Source organism: Sitophilus oryzae, unplaced genomic scaffold (genome assembly GCF_002938485.1).
Source record: "Sitophilus oryzae breed Bouriz unplaced genomic scaffold, Soryzae_2.0 scaffold_177_pilon_pilon, whole genome shotgun sequence".
NCBI classification, from domain to species: domain Eukaryota; kingdom Metazoa; phylum Arthropoda; class Insecta; order Coleoptera; family Curculionidae; genus Sitophilus; species Sitophilus oryzae.
The window spans coordinates 8,572,115-8,578,541 of record NW_022146479.1 but is presented as its reverse complement, the minus strand read 5'-3'; positions in this window follow the sequence as shown (position 1 = coordinate 8,578,541).

The window sequence follows — 6,427 nt, the reverse complement described above, 5'->3', positions numbered from 1 at the left end:
TATTAAGAAGCATATATGAATATCATTGAATTAATTTCAATAAAAATACAGTATTTTGCTGAAAGACATGAACACAAACTTTACCAAGATGTGTAAGCTTAGCCAAGTTTACTTCTCCACAGCTTGTTGATCAACAAAAGACTGAAAGGAAGATAACAAGTTATTTAGTGTGGTGTACAATGAATTTGATCAAAAAATGAATAGATACAGTGGATTTTCTTTAAACTGGATAATAACTGAAGTAGATAAAGCTTGCTGTACAATAAAAAACTAAAAACTTCTTCGTAAAAGATCCATAGCTATATATAAATAAATAATAGAGTCAGAATTGATTATAGTTGTTAGAAAGAAGAGATTGTCAATAACGATAAGTAGCAAGAAGCCTCAGTTTTACTTTGCATGGAAAAAAGGACGAAACTGAGCGAGACCAAACGAAAGATTATTATTATAGTAAGTTCAGTGAAGCTTAAAGTAAAACCCGAAGCTATAAAAATGCGAAACCTTGAAATCAAGGCAGATTAGAAGAAAATTGGAGTTCTTTGTTTTTCTCGCAGTTGGTTTTGCATCCGCAATTGAGATAGGAACAGTGCAAACTGTCCCGCCCGAGGATGACAATTTCCCTACCCTACCAATTACGCTACTCTTATTTAAATCGGTATAATAATGACAAGCAATTATCGGCCCGTATAAATATGCCTTTTTAAAAGATGAATCTTCGAGGACGAATTTGAAATTATTATTCATGCGGTGGAGCGGTGATTTAGGGTTAGCGTTTCATATCGTATTTTCAACAGATAGGATAGTCGAGATTTATATTTTCCTCGCAACTCGACTAAATGCAAATCCCATTTTAAATCTGTAATTCAAATGGAGACCGAGAGTTCGGATTTAGAAAGTGCTAGACCAAAGCCAATTAACTTTGTATAAATATCGTCTCATCGCACCTATTTTTTTTTCACTCCACGAGACAGAAAATTGATTTTAAAAATCAGCCTGATAGAGTTTCTATTTTTGTTTCTTATGCACGTGTTCGTACATGTGTTTCTTCCAGTTTGTCTATATCAGTTTATTTTTAATAATAATAATATATCAGTTTAGAACGTCTTGCGATGTTTTTTGATGCCTAACATCGTTCGGTCATTTAATTTCTCCTCACTTAGATTTCTCAAACTCATTATATTTCTTATACCCTCCTTCCAAGTCTTCTTGGGCCTTCCACTGTATCTTCGGTTTTGAGATATCTATTACATGACTTGTTTTGGAAGTCTGATGTGATCCATTCTCTGCACATATCAGTACCATACTGTAACAGTACAGGTTGTTTGCATTCGATGTCGGTTGCCATGTTACCAAAGATTCCTCTATTTCTATATATCCTCTGCCAGATTTCTTCGTTTCGAACTCTGTCTCTTCAGGAAATTACTAAAGTTCTTTTGTAGGCATCTATTTCTACTGCTTTCAGTTTTCTCCGGTTGACTTCCGTTATTCCCCATATCTTTGCACAGTAGAGCTGTTTGCAAGAGTCGCATATAGATATCTTCCATTTTATCCCCATTATATTATTTAAAAATATCCCATTCAGACAGCCAGTTGTTCTCCGCTTGGCTTGTGTTATTCGTTTTTAATCTCTTTGTCATATTTACCTGTTTTATCAAACATCACTCTTAGGTCGTTATAGGTCCTTGCAGGCTTCTATTTTCTCGATGTATGCTAGATAATTCTGCACGAACAGATTTCTTATATTGTTGGTATTCATCTTGTAGTTTAAATATCGAACGAAAAAAAATTAAATCAATATATATTAAAGTATGGAATTATTCAAAAAATTTAGTGTATTAGATTGTTTAGATTTCGATTTATTACTTGTGCGCGTGGCAAGTTAATTTAAAAAAGCCTGGAAATCTATTATTGCACCTTCCACATGGTCTTACATCTGTTTGTTTTATTTTTAATTCAATTGGCTTCACTTGAACACTAGAAATAGCAGCTGTTGATTTTTTATACGTAAACTTAATGAGCAAATAAAATTGGTAAGCTTTCAATTTCCGTCGATCATCATTTCGTAGCCCGCTATCAGCTTGCCAAAGAAAAAAGCTGGAGGACTTTCTTTCACAACTGTAAAATTTTGTTAGTTTCGGTTGATATTTTTGTGTAATTTGTTGAATTTCATAAAGCTGTATCGGAGTTAGATGATTTTAGAAATAATTTAATAATTTTTTTTGAGATGAAATATTTTTGAATTTTAGTTTTTGCCATGTAGGCATAAAAATTGGAAATTTTTTATTGTGTAACCAATGTATTTAGATTAAACAATAGTTTAACAGTTCATTAGAAATTTCAGGAAACTATAATTTGAGTTGTTTATATTTTGTGTGTTTTTAGAGTAAATTTAAAAACCCAGAAATATATTTTTCCGAACACACGTCATATAAACACAATACGCTACTATATAGAGAATATATATACACTACTATAAAGAGAATAAAATAAACAGTAATTGCGGTATTTTAAAGAAAAATGTCGCCATGTGTAAATAACTTAAAGCGTCATTTTGTCATGATCAAAATTCCAACACAATAAAATTCCTGGGGATTAACCATAAACGACAATTTGGCTTTGGCAGAGTGACAGTACGTGATCCTAGCGCTGAAGTTATGCTTTAAAATTCGATTTTGAGAAAGGCCTTTGTCAGAATTCTCGGGGTAGTGAACATTATACGACCCCAAACGTGTCGATGCCACATACTAGGGGAAAAAAGGAGCGATATTTTTGAAGAGGTCATGACTCTAGTCCAAACAAAGAGCCTCAAAAACCTTCCGGATAGAATGATAAATGCGAAAATAACTTTCGTTTATCTAATTGTGAGAATTTTAGAAACTCTGCAAGGCTTAAAACCCAAAAATTATTCCGAAAAAAAATTCTGGCGAACAACTTTTTAAAGCCACTTAATTTTAATTAAAATTTATTTAATTCTTTTGGAAAAAAAAATTGAATTCGGTAGCCATAGAGACAATTAAAGCAAGCACGTTTTTTGGGGTGCATAAAGAATAACAAATATTCTAGAAACTTGATGAATATATTCATAAATTCAGTTAGAGCGAAAATTTAAATACAGAAAGCTTTATACAATTAGTAGCCGTAATGAATTTTTGACTGGATAAAATAATCAGGCTGGCTTTTATCACAACAGTTCATCAAATTGTTTTGATCCACATATACCAATTATAATTTCCATATAATTACTCAGCGGTATTTAGCAATTTTAATTATTATATTAACACTCCCGTTCTGTATTTAAAATTAATTATTACCGAGCACAATAAAGAGAAAGCTTTAAACCATATTACTTAAGGGCTATGTATAGTACATTACACATATGTAAATAAATACAATCAGAAGAAAAAAACAGCATCACAGTAGCCTTTGAAATAACAGTCGATGATCTTTTCCGTTGGGCTGTTGTTTTGTGTGTTTTGACTATGCTGACTAAATCTTTGTTAAATTACGTTTAACAACCTTAGACTGACTAAGACATATTTTTATAAATAACTTTCTCTACAGGATGAAAACTGAAAATAGCTTGATGTGTTCTGAATTATTTGACTTTTTCAATAAGAGTAACATTAGAATACAATTTCCTAAGTGCGTTGATAAAAACCAAAAGCTCTGAATGCTCAAATTTCTTCAAAACTTCTTCAAAAATGAATATCCCCAAGAAAAATAGAGCTATTGAGATGAACCAAAAATCAAACTATAGATTAAAGATGCACCTTGATGATAAAATTATTTTTAAATTTCTTACTTTGTTAGACCATGCCACAGGGTGTTAGAGGAGGGCTTTAATTTTGAATTTAAAAAGAGGCTAATGAATCCAATAATTTAGCTACATATTGCTTCAACAATCATCAAAATGGGACCAGTAGAACAAAATATACTGAACGTTAAAATCAAAATACATGAAAATCCTAAGGCGTCCGTTTTTCGTGCAGGTAATTAAAAATTCCTGATTGCCATTTTTCAAACTGTCGCCCTGTATAAGAAATTAGTAAAATTACTGTGCCTTAGCATAAAAACGTCCACTTCCTAATTACGAAACGCGCTATATCATTTCGTGTAGGAATAAAACAAGTTGGTATATTAAACAAGATGTATTATTAGTGTTGTTAAATACCATGCAATTGAAATTCTCGGTAAAATTTAAAATGTACGACCAGTTAAGGTCGAAAAAAATGAAAACGCCGCGTAGAAACGCTCAGGTAATAACAATAATGATCGGCCTATGTGACAAAAGCCGACGCAACTAAAAAGAAACTGAATATTCCTACCGGTTCGTGTGGAATTAAGGCTTCGCACAGTGAGCCTTGTAACTGAATATATTGGTAATTTTAAGCAAGTTTTTCACAAGAGAACACATATACATGCGCGGTATACACACACACCAAACTAGTTTGAAATGCCGCTGGGGTGTAAAATAATCAGACGCAATTTTAACTATAATATGGGAACAGGTATCACGTGTAAACAGCCAAGGGTGTAGACGCCAGGAGGGGCTTCAACTTTCTTTTAATTAGTAATATTAATTTCACCAGGCAGCTTTCATCGATTACCTTCCTCCATTCAGCAATTCTACATTAAGTATATGCGGACTAAATAAACCAATTTGCGGATAGTGGACTAATAGTGGACAATAGTGGACTAAATAAACCAACGTAGAAATTTGAAAGACGTTATCAAAGTTCTTTGCAGATAGCTATCTTTTTTAATTTCAAACACTTTAAGTCAAGTTTATTTAGACACTAGATGCGTAAAAAACTATTAGATTGGCCGAATGACAAATACGATCAATGACTTCACCCTATAAAACTTTAAGTATTTGGATTTTTGGCGATTTGCAACTGTCTTTGAACTGGACATTGACAACTTGATGGACACTTACTCAACTAATTCACATCTCTGTATAGGTTTTAAGGTGTATATGTTACGGTTAAGGTCCGATGTCCAGTTAATGTCGACATTACCCGGTTAATCTCGAGAATAACACACAACAAAACCACCAAAAACATAACCTAACCCAAACATTAATATGTTAATGTCGACATTAACCGGACATCGGACTTTAACCGTAACATATAGATTAATAGTGAACGTTTCAGTTCAGTTCAACATACTTAATAAATTATTCTTCAAAAGTTTAAATACTGAGATTTTTTGAGAACAAACATTTTCTCAACCCTTGCTTTTGAGGGATTGTCAACATTTAGTGCTACACTGAGATCAATAAGGAAGCTATCGTAACAGGCATACAACTTATCGTAGCTAGGAACTATCGGAAACAAGAAATAGCCACCTTATCCGATAGTGAAGCGGCATTAAAAGCGATCAACTCAGTAACCATCAATTCGAGGTTGCTCAAAGAATGAGCCTAGAGAAACTGAACAAATTAGCCAAAGATCCTCCTACTCTGGGTACCAGCCCACCAGGGCATCGAATGCAACGATATAGTTGGATAAGGAGCGAACACTTCTTCCTGCTTTCTGCTTCCAAAGTGGAAACTAACTTAAAGCAGACCTCAAGAACCTGGAATGGGAAGAGAAAATCTTCGGATTGTCATGAAGTTTTAACAGGACACTGTCTCCTCAACGAACACCTCAGTAGATTGAAGCTATGAAACAACCGCGAATGCTGATGCTGTGGGGAAAATGGGGAAAACCCGAATATCTCATCACTGAGTGCGCCGAGACGACAACAATTCTTGTTACGAACTTTAGTACCGCCCTTCTTTATATATGCAAAGGTATTACTGAAATCGGTGATGGAGGACTAACCTCTCTAAAACCGTCTCAGATACTGGTTTTTGGTTTGGTTTGGTTTGGGACCCTGAGACTGTATGATGAGTAACTCAAGAAAGATACAATATATTTGTAAAAAAAATCTACATTCTGCACAAGATCAATGAAGGACTTTATATTTATATTCTGCGTTTTACATTCTCTTAATTAACTAAAATCACCAATTTTCCTAATTATTTGAATGATATAGCTGTTATTAATATTACAATTAAATTAAAATAGCACTTTCATTTAAACAACGTCAATAAAATATTAACGCATTACCCTAATTTCCTATATCAGCAAAATTTTATTTTACATACAGCATAAACAGATTTTCAACGTAGTTTTAATTGAATATCTCGTTTATTTTGTGCTGTGCAAAAAAATCAGTAAGCTAAAAAGCCCAATTATAAAAACATAATGATTTCGTTGCACAATGCTTTTGTTCAGTTCCAAGACTTTGAAATAATGCAATTTAAAAAAAATCGTTTCATCATAGCAACGAGCACAGGAATACAGTTAGGCGGCGATCATAAATCTGTAAATACCCAGCATCAGGTTTTTACAAAATTGTTATTACAAGATTTTAATCATAA